Here is a 15,327-nt window from a genome sequence, read left to right as displayed (position 1 = left end):
GACCAAGGGGTACCTTGACCTAAGACAAGACATGCACACGGCACATCAATTATCTGAAGACAGAGTGGAATGAATCACCAAAGAAGCGGCCGGGGGATGGAGGGCAAAATGGGCTCAGGAGGGGATAGGCCTGTAGCAGAGGCCAGCTGCCTCCTGAGCCGACCGTCCCCAAAACATACATGCGGCCCAGGTGCACGGAGTTCCGGTTTGGCAAAGCACGGTGATGGGGCGCGCGGCCGGAACTGCAGCGGCTGCTCGGGCGAGCATGTGCGCAACAGCCGACAGGTGGGAACAACCCCAGTGCCCCCAGCCGAGAACTGGATTAACAAATGGGATCTCTCCCTGCAACGGAGTGTCACTCAGCCATGGGAAAGGGGCGGAGCGCCGACTCGGGCTGCGGTGTGGAGGGACCTGGAGAACATCAGGCGAAGTGAAGGAAGCAGATGCAAAAAGTCATCTACTCAGTAACTCCTTTCTATGAAATGTGCAGCACAGGCCAATCCGGACAAGAAGTAGGCCCGGAGCTTGGGGGCAGGAGGGATTGGGGGCGGGGGGACTGTTTTATGAGTAAGGGGTCTTCTTCTTCCCCTTTTCTGGTGGTAAGAACACTTAAGAGGAGATCTACCCTCTTGACAGATTTTTAAGTGTGCAGGACAGTATTGCCAACTGCAGGCACAAAGCTGGGCGCCAGGTCTCCAGAACTTACTCTTCTGGCGTGACTGAAACTCTACACCCCTCGAATAGCAACTCCCCATTTCCCTGTCCCCTTGGCCCCTGGTGCATACCATTCTACCCTCTGGCTCTTTGAGATGGACTCTATTTTAGATAAAAGTACAATCACGGGGGGGGGTTTTCTTTTGAAAATTAGTAACTAGACGGAGATGGTGGTAGCACAGCATTGGGAAGGTCCTAAATGCTACTATGACTCAGTTTAAAACAGAAGAAAAAAAGGTCCCTCACAAAAAAAAGAATGGAAGGAAGCTACTGCACACCACAGGCCCCTTGCACAGCCACAGCTGGAAAAGCCTGAGAAAAATAGGGGGAGCACCGTGGCTGGGCAAGCAGCCCCTTATTGAATTTCTGTGACATTCTGGTGCCGGCAACTCCGTAAAGAAGCCACAATCTCAGGATTGAAGTCATAGTCTCACAGGGGAGGCGGACAAGAAAACGGAAATGAACAGCACACCAATTTCTAGGAAGCCTTACGATGCATACAAGTCCAGGAATGAGGGTATGGCTGATGCCCTATCAGGGTGGGGACTGTTCAGGGAAGGACTTCAGGCAAAGGGAACAGTATCTGTGCACTGGGAACAGCAGGAAGTTTGCTATGGTGTGAGCAGAGAGCCGTGGGGCCACAGTGGGGCAGGGGGGTGAGAATGACACCCCCAGGATGAACTCGTGTTCTGCTGTGGTGCCCGGGCTTCATCTGGTTCACTTCGAGGCTCTGGAAGTGCATCCTGATTGCAGCTGGTCTCTGCTGAGTACCGGAGAATGGGCTGGCAAAGCTCAGAGACGGGGAGCCCGCTCTGGAGGAGGATGCAGCAGCGCTGGAGGGAAGGACTCAGGGCCTGCACTAGCCATGAGGGCAAGGAGGGAGGGATGGCATGCGCTGACCAGGGCAGCTGCTCAAGTGGCAGGTGATGACCAGGCGTCTCCACTGGGACACGCTAATGGAAACCTCCGAGAGTCCACTGGAGTCTGGATCTGGGGTTTAGAAGAGAGATGTGGGTGATGGGTGTACGTGTGGGATAGAGATTCACTGAAATCCAAGAAGGCAGAAGACAGGACGCAAGGTTAACTCTAACATCTGAAAGGCAAGTGCAAGGGGTGAAGGAAGCCAAGGTTACTCAGAAGTTCCCAAAACCACAGGAGAAATACCAACAGGGTGGGGTTATGGATGTGAAGAAAGACGAGCTGGAGGCAGGATCAGTTCCTCACTACTGATAGATTTCACTTGTTCCTCGAGAACTGCAGTGATACCCACTGAGATTGTGTGTGATTGTGTGTGTGTGTGTTCAACTGAGCCTCACAATTTCATGAGCAACAGGGCATATGTGCTAGTCCCATTTTGCCGAGGATACTGAGGCCAGAGAAGTCAAGCATCTTGCCTAAGTTGGGGGTTTGCGAGTGGTAGTGCAGGGCCTGGAACCCTTCACATGGTGCCCCCTCCCTTGCTGTTTCTGGGTGCTCTCTGATTACTCTGGTGGGAAGGGAAACATCTGGGGCCCAGAAAACGAGGATTCTTCATGGCCTAGAGGGCTAAAGTGCCTCAAAGTTCCCCACCAGGAACCCTGAGGAAAAAGCCTAAGATAGGACCAGTTCAGGACTGACGTCCCTGTGCACAGAAGTCACTCTCAGCTGCCTGACCACAACCACCTGCGGTCATTTCCTGCCAACATCGGGCTAACCCACAGGCCCACCGAAAGGGTGACAAGAACAGAAAAAGCAGATGGCACACCACCAGTCTGCCACTGAAATGTCACCTCAGACTCCAAATGTGGCATGTGGTGGATCAGTAAAAGGGTGCGATCCCATTTCCTAAAGCACCGGATGCCCTCCGTATTGAAATACATGTGTGCATCTGTACGTTCGTGTAAGCACAGAAAACATCTGGGAGGATCTACACTTCAATGGTGGAGGAAAGGAGGCTAGAAGCAAAATGTTTTTAGGTATTTTTAAATTTATTTGCCTGCGCATTACCTTTAGAATTAAAAACCCCAAGAAGGAAGTGTACTGGTGTCTTCATGTGGCTCTGAAATGCATCGACAGGTGGATTTGGTGGACAGAGCTATGTGACTGAGCAGGTGCAGGAAAACGTAGACTCTGGATGGTGGGGATTTGGGTGCTCACGGTAAAACCCTCAAACTTTGCTGTATGTCTGACACTTTTATAATAAAACACTGGAGGAAAAATCCCCAATAAAGATGGGAGTAGAAATCCGGTCTGGCTTTGAGAAGGCAGAGCCGTCCTGTAGACATTCCTGGGCGCTGACTTCTGCCCTCTCTGCCTCAGGCGTCTCATTGGTAAAGCGAGTTTGGGCCCTGGCTCCCGTTCACGTACCCCTCCCCACACTTATGGATGAGTTCCTATCCTTGCGGTGCAGTAAGGTTACAGATCCAAGTCAATGTCCCCTGCATTCCCCACCCCCCCACCGCCACTGACTGGCACCCCAGCAGTGAGGCCGAGGGGCAGGTTAGAATTCTCTGGGTCCCAAACAGCTTCTCGTTCCTTTTTCTAACCAAGGACTCAGGCTTGAGCACAAGAAGGTCAGATGCATTTTCTTCTGAACGATCAATTACCAGCACACAACACTTTGCGAAGCATGTGCCTCACCAGCCAGCCTGGGGCTGCAGCCTGAGCGGCAAGAAACTGTGGGCTGCCTCACCGGCTGGAGAGCACACTTCCCCGGGGCCTGGAATGGTGAGGACGGGGAAGAGCGAGGGGCTGGGAAGCTGACAGTGTGGGGAGGCCAGCGGTGTCCACACCCAGCGCGGTGCCCAGGGAGCGGCATTCTTCCCAGAGCGGAAAGCGGGAGCTACACAGATCCGGCCCCAGGCCTGAGTGGGCTGAGTAAAACTTCCTGTCCCAATCCCTGGAGCTCTGCAATCAGCAGCCCCCAGATGTCCCTGGGAGCTCAGCAGGCGGGTGGAAATGGCTGAAACTGATGCCAGGCTATCAACAGGTTCCTGTGGGATTTCCATGGGATTTCCATACTCGTCCTGCAGGAGGCTGCTGCCCGCTGTCGGCGACCCTGGGCCTGGCACAAATTGAGGCCACCTGGTAGACGGACACAAATGTCCTTTGGTATCCCCAGGTACCCACGGGAGGGGGCCTTAACCGATGCCGGTTGAGGAGAACACAGAAACGAAGCTGTGCTTTCTGCCTTTTTCTTACTGGCTCCTAACCACCACCACCACCACCACCCGGCCCGGCCCTGCCCAAGCTTCCTGATGCCCTGTGCAAAGCCAAGGTCACTGCCCAAGGGGGAGTTCAGAAGTGTTTGGTCGGGCTGGGGGTGGTGCTAAATGATGCCAATGCCTATCCCTCCAACTAGACCAGGGAGCCAAACCAGAGGCAAAACTCTCTGGCGCTACAGCGGGAGGGGTGATGCTGGGGTGGGGCAGGGGTGGGAGGTGACTGCATACTTCTGCCCCCTCCCTGAGATATAGGGGGAGCACTCTAACAGCTGCTTTTGTCAAAGAAATATCTAGGAGGAGGAGAGAAAGGAGGCTTCACTGCTTTGGGGCGAGCTGTATACGAGGACGTCACAGAAACATCTCAGTGAATGTGAAAGACCTTTCAGGGGAGGTCTCTGGATCACTCATTTAGCTGGTAAGTGGCCATGGCTCCCAAGACGAGGTCCTTCCACTTGGCCACCTTACCTCCTTTCCTTAAAGGACCAGGCGACAGGGTCTCTTCCCTGGAAGAGGAAAGCTGGAAACCACCACCCATCCCAGTCTCAGATCTTTCTCTTCTCGTGGAACTACTATGCACGCGCGGCCCAAGAAGGGTGCAGGAGCCTAGATGGAGGGAGCTGCACTCTGCCCCCCTAGTGCCTCTGTGAGGCTGAGCTGCCCCGTGGGGAGCCCCGGCTCCCACATTCCCCAGGGGACCCCCAGAGCTGCTGGTGTCACGGAGCGGGCAGGAAGGCCCAAACAGCTACAGATCCATTTCTGCCGGCACCTGCACCCCGGGGGGAAGGCTGAAGTTGGTGCAGCTCGGAGCCGGCAGCTGAGAGCAGCACCAGACATAATGCATCGCCCCTGGTGCTGAACGGCAGTCAAGGCCCTGGTGGGAAGAAAGGTAGGAGCAGGAGGGAGAACCCCAAGCAAATGACACAGACCCCGGCTCCACCTCCTGGCCTCATTGCCAGCCCCAGAGCAGTAGAACCTGGTCCTGCGCCTCCTCAGCAGAGGCAGAGCTGCCGGCCCCATCTCCTGGCGGTTCAGGAGGGGCAGTGCCATCAATGCCAGGTCTCACCAGCTCCCTTCTTGGGAAATCTCCAGGAGAAGGGGTAACTGAGAGCAGAGACTTCCCCTACCAGCGGTGGCATCCGCAACCCAACATCCCAGATTGTGGGGCGTGCTCCAACTGTTTTGGCGGGTTGGCTGCAACGACGGAAGCCCAGAGGGGTCAGCCAATAAAGTTCAGCCGTGGAGGGCTTCATCTTTACCGAGGCTCCCCACGGCGACCCCACTCAGTCCCTTCTCTTGTAGCCCCCCGATTCTGGTGTCCCCGCTGTGGCGAGCCTCTGTGGGTCTCCTGCCCGCTGACTCCTCACTCGCCCAGCAGCCCTCTGGTCAGCAACCGCCGGAGCTCCCTCCAGCCGTCCCTCCTGGAGGAGGGGTCCCAGGGCAGACACCTCTGAGTCTGGCCCTGCTAGAGCATCTAACAATAACCCCTGGCAGGGCCCCACTGGGTTGGGCACACTCCTCGGCCAGGACGTGGTTCCTCCAGGCCTAAGAAAATGCAGGTTCCATCCCAAGCACAGGGTCTCAGCAGGAATGCAGGCCAAATAAGCACCATTTACACAAGTCTGCTGGCTCGGGGTAAACTAGCGGAGGTATTCCTGCTTTTGGGGGGGGAACGTCAGATTTCCTTTCCTTTAAAGAAACTTTGTGTGACATGCAGCATTTTCAGAGCCCTGGAGTTGGGGGCAATGACTTTAGGCAGAGAGCAGGACAGAAGGTAGTTAGGACCTAAGAAGCAGGGCATGGGTCAGCACTCCAGAAGAGAGCTGAGCATCTCCTGAAGCCGTTTTGATAGCCACCAAGCTCTCCTCAATACTGCTGGCAAAGGAACCCGAAACACCCCAGAATCTACTGGGACCACGGACCCCCGGCTGGTCTTGGAATCAAGGCCCCCTAAACTTTCCATGGACAGCTGGCCATCTATCATGCCCCCCCGCCCCCCGCCACGGTATTAGGACTCTCTTCTGTTCACAACAAAATCAGGACCGCCAGCCCATCTCCAGGCTCATTCTGCTGGCTGAGCAATGTGAAGGTCAAAACTGGAGTGCATATTCTTGAGGGCGAGCTCTCTAGTCTAACAACTACAAACATGTTGGAAAGGGAGAGAAACTAAAGGCCCATTCAAGCTCACTGCATTGACCCACAAAAGTGGGACCCACCAACTCCTCCCTCATCTCCTAGGGGTCCTGAGTTCAGAGCCGCTGTGGAGGAGAAGGAAGGATGGAACATTCAGTGCTCTGGGGTCAGGCACTCTCCCTGCACCCTCAGCACGGGGTTGCTATTCACAAGCCTTGCGAGCCAGGTGCTTGCCTTGGGAGTTCCAGTTCCTGCTCTTCACATTTCTCTCGAGCACTGGGTGGACCAGTTAAACTAGTCTTGCCTTTCCTAAGTTGGTTTTTTTTAAATCTGGCAGGCCGCTACTGGAGGCTTTCCAACCCACAGCTCAGGCCAACCCTCATAATAAGAAAAATACTACTTTCTATTTGCCTCATTTAGGAGGTTTCTACTCTTTTTCCTTTGGCGGTTAACTAAATTTCATCTTATATAACCACTGTAAATTTTCTAGAAATTTCCCCAATTAGTGCCAGCAATTACAGAAAATGTGTGTATGTGTGTGTGTAGATGAGAAATCTCCAGGGGAGTGACCATGAGTTCTGGTGAATCTTCATAAGAAAACAGCATTTCGCTCTCTATCCACTAAGACCGACCTATCTTGCCCACTCTCCAGAAGATTCTGGGAGCGCCACACTTTACAGATTCTTTAAGTCTCCTCACATTGCTTTTACACAGAAAAGATAAAGTGAAGGTGGAGAGGATGGGATGATGAGGAATCATGGGTAAAGTATGTTATCGGCAAAACCAAAATAAACACCCAGACATCCTGACTTGGGTGGCCTATGGCCCCTGAAAGCCCTGTCCTTTACGTGAATTACAACAGGCCCTAGACCAGCTCTGGAGACTTCCACTCCACATACACTCCCCAGGTGGCAAACGCCTTCTCTAATCTGGAAGGTTCAGAAGTCTTCAACGAACACAGAGACTGGCTCCCGGGAGCCCAGCCATGAAGGCGTAAGTGTCCAGAGAGAGAGGCCAGCCATCATTTGTGAAGCATCTTCATGGCCTTAAGTCAAATCCCACCAATAGGACCGGATGCAACATGCCTCTCCTTGCCTCTGCCGGGAAGGACTGGCTTTTGCAAAAAAGGACCTTGAGTTTAAAGCCTCTAGTTTACAAACACACAGACACAGACACAGACACACACACACACACACACACACCCTGAAGAGGTGGCTTTCAATGAGAGGAATAGGGGAAAATGGGGCCAGAATGGGAAAAGCTGCAGTTCTGTCCCAGACTGGTTGGCCATCTTCCTCTAAGGGGACTCTGAGTTTTGACTTCTGTGGGCGGCCATGCCGGCTCTCCCGTGGAAGTGAAGGGGACAGGCAGAGGAGGCCCTGCCCTGTGGCTGTGGGGACAGAGGAGAGCTCCAAGCAGCACCCGGCACGTGCAAGGCCCTCACCTTCCCTGTTCTATGAATGGGGTGTGCGGGTACCTCTCACTCAGGTGGCCCAAGAGCACTCCGTCCTCTGCAGCTGCCCTTGCAGAGTTCTCCCTGATGACGTCAAGAGCCCACAGTCCTCTCGGGTGGAGCCCACTCTGAGGCTGCTTTGTGTTCTTATGACAGCAAGGCAGTGTCTACACAGAGCTCTCCCCAGCCACCCACAGGACAAAAAGCGGTCTTCATGAGGGCTGTGCACATGTGGAGAATAAGTGAACACAGTTTCTGAGGCCACGGTTGGGGAGGGCTGTGGGCCACGGGAGAAGACTCGTGTCCCTCCATGGTCCCAGGCAGAGACGAGGAGCAGCAAGAACAAAGTGGAGCTAGCGCATCCTTTAAGGAACGTACACTGACGAGTCTGACAGGAAGCCCAGAGCTCACATTATGATGTTTCAGAAAAGCAGCAGCAGCAGCGGTGTCTAGGGACAGGCAGCGGCTGTCCACAGGGTAGAAGAGGGGCTTCCGGGGCACCAGGTGGGAAATAAAGGGGAAGGAACACTAGGGGCGGGGGCGGGGCCACAGCTTGCCCTGTAGCCGGTGCTCCAACCCAAGCAAACAGGACCAGACTGAGTGTAGCCCTGCCCACACGCATGCAGAATCGGCTGAGCAAGTAAGAGATAAGGGAATAGCAGGGTGTGTTTTTAGGAGGAGTAGATCAGATTTGTCAGATGCACTTTGCAGGAACAATATGGAATCATCAGGCCTCCCTAGGCTAATGCTATAGGGAGGCAGGAGTGCCTCTGGGTCTGAGGAGGCAGGAGGCCAAGGACAGCTCTGGAAGGAGAGTCAACCCGGGGAAACTTTCGTCAGGATGGGGCTCAAGTGATCCCAGGCTCACCTCCTAGCCAGTCCACAGACTGAGAAACCACAGAATTCGTCCCGAGCACTGCTATGACTTCAACCCCAGAAGGCAGCCTCGTGATGGGGTTGGGACACGCCCCCTCAGACCCAGTGCCTGTTCTTGCAGAAGATGCATTCCTCCAGTGAACATGGTCGGAAGGCCAGATTAAGCACGTTAACAGTGGAAGACCAGAGAGCTGTGAGCAGCCCACAGCGCCCAGCACCGAAGAGAGCTCAGTCCACTCTGGAAAATGACGACAGGAGACCCACGGATGGGCTCACATCTTTGAGGGTGACCGTCTCGATCAACGCCAGCTCTAACTTCCTGGGCACTGACCGCGTGCCAGGCTCTGTACTGAAGGGTTTGAGGTGTAAATGTCTTACATTATTCTGACAGAAATCCTAAGAGCCAGGTTACTGACAGTTCCATTTCACGGACCAGAACACCAAGGCTCTGCTAAGCTGAGCAGCTTGTCTAAGATTGTACGGTTAGTAAGTGATGGAGGCAGACTTTGAATTCAGATCTTTACCCACAGCATACCGGGCAGATGGCGACACTTCCTTCATCCACAGAGGTGCCGTGTTTCACGGGATGGCCTGGCCTGGTAATTCTACCCCTGGTGCACTCCCTGCTCAGCTCTGAGGCAGCCTCCAAGGTAGGAAGCAGTGTGGCCTTGGTGGACTGACTAGGTGGCAGGTCAGCATTTTTAGTCCCTGAAGGGTGTCCACTTACTGAACTTATTCTGCTATGCACACCAGCGGCACAGATGCCCCCTCCCCCGAGGAGGTGGTGTTCCCCCCAGGCCCTCCACTGGCAGGTGTGTAAACGGGCAAAGGCCTAACTGAGCAACCCGAGAAACTGGCCAGTGCCATGGGCCTGACCCCCAGCCGGGCCTTCCTTCCTGTTCTGCTCTGCTTCCTCCCCAGCTGCTGCACCAAGATCCCTGGAACAGTTGATTCCTCGACACTGTGCAGGCATTCCTGCCGGAAAGCGGGGCACCAATGCTGTCCAGAGCCACACGAAGTTGGGAAGACCCTCATTCGGAGGTTCCCCCAGCCAAACCCTTACCGTTGTAGGAGAGGCGAGGTTTGCTCAGACACATTATAAAGTGCATTTCCATCTCATCAGAAGCCACAGACTTGGAACAAATGGGGCACTTGAAACCTGAAAGAGAGGAAAACAGTATGAAATGCTTCTTCCAAACCAAGCACACCCACAACCGACACAGAGGCCCCTAGACTGCTATGGCCATGTGGGGTGAGAGTCAACGTGGAGAATTCCAATCTAGATACACCCTAGCCCTGATCTTTTCTTCATTAATTCTGTTATTTTATCACAGCCTCCCAACTCCCACTGGCCCCTCGGCGAAACTTATCAGAAGGCATGGCAGCTGGTTTGAGTTTTATTTTCCTTTAGACCCTCTCCCAAGGGGGTCGAGTGGGCAGCAGGGATAGGCAGGAATGCAATCAAGGCAAACAAATCGTCAGTCTTTGAGTAACAAAGCATTTAATACTCTTCCTCCTCACGGCCCTCAAAGCACTTGGCTGGGCCACCTGTGGCAGCGAGCCTGACAGCGGTCAGGTCAGCACCTCCATCCCTCCCCCGACCTCCCGGAACCAGGCAGCACCTCCATCCCTCGCCCAAGGCACCTGGGGCCTCCCTGTGGCTCAGGCAGCTGTCCTCTGAGAGTATGGAGCAGCAGGGTGGCCCTCCGGAGCCCTCCCAGATGCCACGCGCGCCTTGGCCGTATGCCACTAAGAGTAACAGCTGTTGCACAACGCCCGGGGGACACAGGGTGGTGTGACCCTGCTGTCCCACTACCAGGGGAGTCTGGACTGCTTGTACATCTGAGCAGTTTCATCAGAACTGTACCCCTATTGGAGATTTCCACTGAGAATCTTCTGAGCTGAACTCCATTAAGCAAACCCAGTCCCTTGACTTATTTATAAACAACTTTTTAAAGATAAATGATTTCCAATTTCCCCCATTTTATTTTTATTGAAATTATTTTCAAATGATCGACTCTGTTCCATTCTACCAAAAGGATCTAATACCACTGGAAGGTTATTACTTATTTGTCCACATCTAATTTCACACGTTGCAGCTTCTCCCTTTTGTGACTGTAATTCTTACCCACCCAGCCTGGATTTCTTAGGTCCAATACAGCACATCTAAATCTTGTTGTGAAAATTTGACTCTCCTGGTAACTTTTCAGTCTAAGTGTTCCATGCACAGTTTCACTGGATGCTGGTAATATCTGTCGGCAACACTTCCTATGACACAGACAAAAGCCGGAGGGCTCGTATTGACTGTTCACTGCTCCCAGACGGAGGAGGAGGTCACACCTTTCTTCCCAGGGCCTTGCTCATTCTGTATGGAAAGCCCTGTACTTTGACAGCTGTGGGTGCAGAGACAGGAAGCAAGCCAGCTCCTGTGTTCCCATGTAGGGCACAAGCACTTTGTTTAAAGTCTTCTCCAAACCCTCCTCTTTTCAGTGACAATGAACTATAGGACCAGAAAGAAAATCCAGGGTCTGGTTAACTGTGGACAAAGTGGAGTTCAGACTCCGTGGCATAGTCACCATTTTCCCGACCCCTCTCCTCAAAAATCGTGAGCATCCTGTGTCTCAGCTAAAAAGTCTTGCGAGTGCTATCAATCCAAAGATTCTGGCCAAGCTTGGAGCAAGGGCTGTACTTTCTGATCTCTGGGTGATTATGAATCCATTAATAACAAAACCAGAAGACAAAAGAAACACGGTAGGGGGAGGGTCCATCGCCAGTTTTCTGGCAAAACCCGATCTCAGATGCGCCAGGCTGATTCTTTTCTAACCCAGTTTAGAAATCTACAGACACAGTGTGACACACGTGGTGGACAGGTGAGTAATGAACTTGAGTCTTGTACAACGAGGCTATCTCCACATCTACCCTAGGTCCCTCCGAAGCCTTGGTTCTGTCCTCATGCCCAGGTCCTGCAAATAAACCAATATTAAGGAATATTTTCTTTAGAGATTCCTTCACCGTTTTTTTCTGACTCAAAAGACCAAGGTTTTATGTTCCCTTAAATGACTACAGGACATTTCTAGTTTAAAAACTTGTTACGTTAGCACCTTGTCTGCAGGCTGAGGGCTCAGAGCTGAGGGCATGCCAGGGTGGACACGCTCTGGACTAGCTCCTCCAACACCGGGCCCCAATACTGTCGCTGGGAGGTGCTAAAGTGAACTGTTACTACTGATAAAAGGCCTTACACTTCACATTACTCACTTTCCTGATAACCTAGAACAGATTCGTGGTTATCACTATAATAGCATCAATCACGCCTGCATCCCAACATGACTTCTTGAATGCAGGACAGGGAGTCAAGTTATAGCTAAGGTACTGGGACGTAGGCCACCCAATGAGAAGGTCTACAAGGAAATGTCACCGGACATTTATGTCCTAGAAAAAACAAACCAAGGTGAGACTCCCAGGTTTAGGCCAGTGCCCTCATTGTAATGAGAAAGAGGCCCTGAAGAAGACTCAGGCTCAAACACTTGTGGGGGTGGGGCTGAAACTGGTCAGATTTCTTAGCTGGCCATCTCAAGTCCTTTCTATCCAGGAAGAAGGAGCCGACTACACTTGTGATGTTGTGATTTACAATAAGAACTATGTATTTGGTCTTCGTCCTGTTCCTGGCACAGAGTTCCTAACACCCTGGGAATTTCCTAACATAATAAGACCAGTAGTATTTGGTCTTTTGTCACTGGCTCCTGAAATAGCTCCAGAGCCATAGGGTGAAAGGAATGTCTTGTTACTCATAACGAGTCCCTTTCAACCACACCAAAATTTATGTTAATGAGGTCACTTTGGGACAGTTCCTTGGTAAACTAAGGATGAGGGCTAGTTGCAAGGCGAACCAACCAGCTGATTAGAGGGTCCTACCCCTCAACTTCTGGGGAGGGGTGGGGGCTAGAGATGGAGTTCAATCACCAATGGCCACTGACTTCATCAGTAATGCCTATGTAATAAAGCCTCCATAAAAACCCCAGAGGATGGGGCTCCGAGAGCTTCCAGGGTGGTGAACACATGAAGATTCAGGGAGGGTGGTGCCCCACAACAGGGCACGGGGGCTCCATGTCCTGTCCCCATACCTTGCCCTCTGCATCTCTTCCATCTGGCTGTTCCTGAGTTATATCCTTATATAATAAATCGGTAATCAAGTAAGTAAAGTGTTTCCGAGTCCTGTGAGGTGCTCTAGCAAATTACACGAACCGAGAAGGGGGTCATGGGAACGTCTGATTAAGAGCCAGTCAGGCAGAAGCAAAGGTGACAACCTGTACTTGTGATTGGGGTCTGAAGTGGGGGGCATTCTTGGGGGATGGAGCCCTTAACCTGTGCGGTCTGGTGCTATCTCCGAGTAGACAGTGTTGAAATTGGGTTAACTGCTTGGTGGTGCTGGGAAAACACTTCAGAACAGGGTTTTAAGAAGAGGTGGGCTGGAAAACATTACACCGGGAGAGGAAGCACCATTGTGGTAGGAAGAGACCTACAGTTTAGCCAAAGCAGCGTTAGTGCCACTTGCATGACCTTCCTCTGGAATGGGGGGCGGGGTTAAGGATCAAAAAATAATTCAGGGTCTATTACGTGAGTGAGAAATGACAAGAGGACCTGGGTTTTCCAGCTTCGAGATGTGGTAAGTAATCTACACTCCCTGGACCTCCGTGTTCTCATTGGAAAAAAAGAAGACTTTGCCTCTCTCTTGCAAGGCTCAGATGAGGTAAGAAAACTGAAAGCGCCCGATGAAGAAGCTAATCAAATGTACCATCAAGCCCGGCAGCCCTGAATGAGGAGGAAGGAAGAAGAGGACTGGGGAAGGATTTGGGGGGCCGGGAGGTGGGGGGTGGTGGAGCAGCAGGGCACAGAGGCCACAGGTAACGCAAAGTGTGCCCGGGCGTAGGGGTGGCCATCTCTGCTTGTCCCATCTGTTTCCTCTGAACTTCTGGAGCGCCGTGCATGGCACTTTCCACACTGCCCGTGTGGAACGAGGCTCCCTGTTCAGCCTCTTGCATGTGATGGCAGACAACAGCTTGCGTGCACTGAGCTGTTACTCTAAGTGAGCAGCCAATGGGCCGTATGTGTCTGCATTTACGAGATTATGGAGTGGGCACTACTGTTACCTGCGTGTGCCCCGCTTGCCGAGCTGGGTGACGGGTGGGCTGGTCTAAGGAGGAGGCGATCTAGGCAAAAGGAACATAAACACTACATAGACGCTGGGTATTAGTAAATAATAACTTCAAATCCTCCACCCTGTCCCAGCAATTTCTTCTGAAGCACTGTGGGCCTGGATAATCTCATAAACGGAAACAATCGAGAATTTTTTTTCTTGTTCCTGGGCACTGTGTTAACATGGAGCTTGGCACGGAGCCTGTAGCACTGGTTGTTAAGGTGCCGAGTTTGCAAATTACCTCTTAAATGGAAAATAAAGGACATGAAGTAAGAGGGCTGGAAAGACAAGGAGAGCTAAGGGGAAAAAACTAATGTCCCCACGTTCTTTCCTGAAAGGGCATCCGACGACCAAGATGGATGCTACCACTCTACTACCCCAATCTTTTCTTGCAAATGTCCAGTCACACGATTCAGCATCAACAGCCCTACAGAATGATAAATACTGTGATCTTCATGAGCTATCCGAAGGTGAAAACAGCTAGGAAATTTTGATACCATTTGGGAAAAAAATTTAGGACAAATTAAAATCAGCCCTGTGGACAAAGACAAAGGTTCACAAAGTCACCATGTGGACGAGACTGAGTCAAATTTCAGAAGAGCCCTTCATCAGCACTCAGGAAGTATGTGCAGGACACGCTTTGTCTTCCTTCACGAGAGCTACAGGCGGAGCCTTTGGGACAGACTCTCCCTGCCTGCACCTGAGACCTGACTGCCCACGGCACCCTGGGAGCTGGGAGGCGGACAGCACGCGCACGCTTTCCCTCTCCCTATCTTATCAGAGGCAGGGCCCTGCACGTGTTGGGGCTTTAATATGGGCCACTGACAGAGTGAAGGGCCGGCTAGCTCCTTATTGCTGGCCAAGTCTGACAGCAGTTCCTCTGCCACTGGGATGTGGCAGAAGCAAGGAAGTTACAGGGTTCCTGGTCCTTCGCTGCCAAACTCTCAAAATGAGGAACGGATGAATGACAGGGCACCAAGGGGAATCTGTCTGTAATGCCCTGATTCTGCCCTGGATGGGCTCTACCAAGCAAACGCTGCTACAGGCTTCCTCTACCCCAATCTAGAGGCGCCCTTCTAATGGGGACCTTACTTCTGCTCTTTCTTGTCATCAAAGCAGCTCAAAATTATACAGCCAGAACAGCCCACGGGAGTGTGATCAGCCAGAGCCCAGCTGCTTCCTGTCTTTCAACAGCAGATTGCATAAATGGGGGAATCCTCAGCTGGGCTACAAAGCAGAGCTCCTGGGAGAAGACAAACCCGCACTCGCCACCCAGTGCGGGGCCTTGACCCCTGTAACCGCAAGGTCAGGGTAAGCCCACCAGTAGGTGAACCAACAGAGACCCAGGGGAATGCACACACAGTCATGTATGGTAAGCATCTTCCTGCACCTGGGTCCTTCCAGGACAGGGCAACTGGCTCAAGTAACTATCCTCCCAGGCATCCACAACATTTATCTTGTGATGTAAATCAGTTTTTCTCATTTGCCAAAACTGCAACCTTCTCCTTTAAGACCTGATTTCTCGGGGCGGGACGTGTGCTCCGCATGTTGCCCCAGTTCCCTCCCTGACCCTCCCTCCTATGCTGATGCGCTATTTTAACGCTGCCCCAGTTCTGCCTGTCTCTGGGATCACCTAAAGGGAGAAGAATCTAAAGAAGCAACCAAGGAAAAGGAAGCCAGGCCATCCAGGCAGGACCTCCTGTCCCAGGGAAGAGGGGCTGATGTAGATTCCCCTCACCCAGGGGGGCTCAGAGAGC

The 15,327-nt window shown here is 52.6% G+C and overlaps 1 long non-coding RNA gene across 1 annotated transcript; it reads right to left on the bottom strand.

Annotated features, from left to right (window-relative positions):
• Window positions 1-25: 25 nt before the first annotated feature.
• Window positions 26-14,421, bottom strand: LOC112819253 (uncharacterized). The gene is made up of 3 exons (XR_003206795.2): window positions 13,524-14,421; window positions 9,440-9,535; window positions 26-1,704 (listed from the first exon to the last, which is right to left on the bottom strand). It is a non-coding gene; the product is annotated as an uncharacterized lncRNA (long non-coding RNA).
• Window positions 14,422-15,327: the final 906 nt, after the last annotated feature.

This window comes from Callorhinus ursinus, unplaced genomic scaffold (genome assembly GCF_003265705.2).
Source record: "Callorhinus ursinus isolate GAN/ISIS: 27379988/994484 unplaced genomic scaffold, GSC_fseal_2.0 scaffold671, whole genome shotgun sequence".
Lineage (NCBI taxonomy): Eukaryota > Metazoa > Chordata > Mammalia > Carnivora > Otariidae > Callorhinus > Callorhinus ursinus.
This window is presented reverse-complemented; position numbering and strand designations above follow the sequence as displayed.